Raw genomic sequence first — 3,215 nt, 5'->3', positions numbered from 1 at the left:
TGTTTTGTCATCTTTGATAAAGAAAATTATTTTTATTTGATACATTCTTATTTGGGGACACTATTCCCTGCTCCTAGGTCTGAATCTCAGGACACTTAATACTGATTCTCTGACTGGGTCATTAAAGTGCCTTCTTGGTCTTTTGGGAGCAGAAATAAACATGGAACTTCATGTTCTTTAAAGAATTATTAATTGAATTCATTTGTCCACAAGAGAAAAGTGCATCTCCCTTTGCAGGAAAGAGAAAAAAATAGCATGTTCAATTTAGAAGTTTGTGAGACTAGAAAAGAATATGATGGAATGGATATTATATTGCTTTAGGTAGGAACAATATCAACTCATTATTTACCAGCAATGTTATTTCTTATTTTTTTCTAAATTTTATTGACAGAACTCATACCTTGGTAAAATTTTACATTATCCCTTGCACTCACTTCTGTTCTGACTTTTCCCTTCCCTCCCTCCACCCCCTCCCCTAGATGTCAAGCAGTCTTATAAATATTAAATATGTTATAGTATATCCTAGATACAATATATGTGTGCAGAACCCAGCTGTTCTCTTGTTGCAGGGAGAATTGGATTCAGAAGGCAAAAGTAATCCGGGAAGAAAAACAAAAATGCAAACAGTTTAAAATCATTCCCCAGTGTTCTTTCTTTGCTTGTAACTGTTTCTGTCCATCACTGATCAATTGAAACTGAGTTAGATCGTCTCTTTGTCAAAGAAATCCACTTCCATCAGAATACATCCTCATAGAGTATCGTTGTTGAAGTGTATAATGATCTCCAGGTTCTACTCATTTCACTGAGCGTCAGTTCATTTAAGTCTCTCCAAGCCTCTCTGTATTCATCCTGCTGGTCATTTCTTACAGAACAATAATATTCCATAACATTCATATACCACAATTTACCCAACCATTCTGCAATTGATGGACATTTCTAATTTCTAACCACTACAAACAGGGATGCCACAAACATTTTGGCACATACAGGTGCCTTTCCCTTCTTTAGTATTTCTTTGGGGTATAAGCCCAGTAGTAGCACTGCTGGATCAAAGGGTGTGCACAGTTTGGTAATTGTTTGGGCATAATTACAGATTGCTCTCCAGAATGGTTGGATACATTCACAATTCCACCAACAATGCATCAGTGTCCCAGTTTTCCCACATCTCCTCCAACATTGATCATTATTTTTTCCTGTCATCTTAGCCAATCTGACAGGTGTGTAGTAGTATCTCAGAGTTGTCTTAATTTACATTTCTCTGATCAATAGTGATTTGGAACAATGTTTCATATGAGTGGTAATTAATATTTTCAATTTCATCATCTCAAAATTGTCTGTTCATATCCTTTGACCCTTTGTCAAGTAGAGAATGGCTTGATTTCTTATAAAGTAGTGAATTCTCTCTCTATTTTGGAAATGAGGGCTTTATCAGAACCTTTAACTTAAAAAATCTTTTCCCAGTTTGTTGCTTCCCTTCTAATCTTGTTGGCATTAGTTTTGTTCGGACAAAGGCTTTTTAATTTGATGTAATCAAATTTTTCTATTTATGATCAATAATGGTCTCCAGTTCATCTTTGGTCATAAATTTCTTCCTCTTCCACAAGTCTGAGAGAGAAACTATCCTATGTTCCTCTAATTTATTTATAATCTCCTTCTTTATGCGTAAATCATGGACCCATTTTGATCTTATCTTGGTATATGGTGTTAAGTGTGGGTCCATTCCTAATTTCTGCCATATAATTTCCAGTTATTCCTGCTGTTTTTGTCAAATAATGAATTCTTATCACAAAAGTTATGACCTTTGGGTTTTCAAACACTAGATTGCTATAGTTGACTATTTTGTCTTGTGAACCTAACCTACTCCATTGATCAACTAATCTATTTCTTAGCCAATACCAAATGGTTTTGGTGACTGCTGCTTTATAATATAGTTTTAGATCAGTTACAGCTAGGCCACCTTCATTTGATTTTTTTTTTCATTAATTCCTTTGAGATTCTCCATATTTTGTTATTCCACTTGAATATTGTTGTTATTGTAGATGTAGATCGTTATGTAGATGTTATGTAGATCGTTAAAATATTTTCTTGGAAGTCTGATTGGTATAGCATTAAATAAATATATTATTTTAGGGAGTATTGTCATCTTTATTATATTCTCTCGGCCTATCTAGGAGCACTTTATATTTTTCCAATTATTTAAATCTGACTTTATTTGTGAGGAAAGTTTTTTTGTAATTTTTCTCATATAATTCCTGACTTTCCTTTTGTAGATTCCCAAATATTTTGTGCACGGGATAATGTAAAAAATTACCCAGCCATATGTTCTGTCAATAAAAAGTGAAAAAAAAAAAAGCAACAACAGCATGCTTCCAAAATTCAGGAGTGCTTTCCCTACTTCTGTAGCCCAACTTTAGCGTTTTTTGTTTGTTTGTTTTATTCTGTCATTAGATTTTAACTCTTTGAATAAATGTAAATCAACACATACTATGTTCATTTCTTTTTGTTTTCTTTTTTTATTTCTCTCATGTTTTTCCCTTTTGCTATGTTTTTTATCTCCCAACATGATTCATAAAGCAATGTGTATTAAAAATAAACAAACACTGCAAATCAAAAAAAAAAAAAAGAAAAAGAAAAAAAATTTAACCTCCTTGAAAGCATTTCCAATGAGATAATGCACATGTTTTTTTTTTCATTATTTGTTATTGTTTTATTATTTCTTTATTCTTATAAACCCATTAGTTTTCATTTGCTCAATTCTAATTATTAAAGGGATTGTTTTCTTCAGTGAGACTGTGTACCTTCCTAACTATTTGGTAAACTCGAACTTTTTAAGGATTTTTTTTTCTTAAGCAAATTTTTGTATTCTTTTGTCCAATTCTGTTTTTAAAGTATTTTACTCCTCACTGGTGTTTTCCCCACTTTTATCATATGGTTTACACTTGTTTTTAACTTGTTATTTTTCTCAGATTATTCTCAGATTGTCTCTCCTAGACCTATTTTCCAGGTCTGTTGTTTTCCCAAGAAAGTGTTTCACATTTTTCTCCATTGTTTGATATTTTTGGTTTTGCTTGACTGATTCTTGTTGTCTCCTCGAGTCATTCAATTCCATTTGTTCAATTCTGATTTTCAATGAAGTGTTTCCTTCACTCACTTTTTTAATATCTTTTTCTAATTGTCCAATTGTGTTGCTTTGTTCTATGGAAATTTTTTTCCAT

Source organism: Sarcophilus harrisii, chromosome 6 (assembly GCF_902635505.1).
Source record: "Sarcophilus harrisii chromosome 6, mSarHar1.11, whole genome shotgun sequence".
NCBI lineage: Eukaryota > Metazoa > Chordata > Mammalia > Dasyuromorphia > Dasyuridae > Sarcophilus > Sarcophilus harrisii.
The sequence above is the reverse complement of the archived record's forward strand: the minus strand, read 5'-3'. Positions refer to the sequence as shown.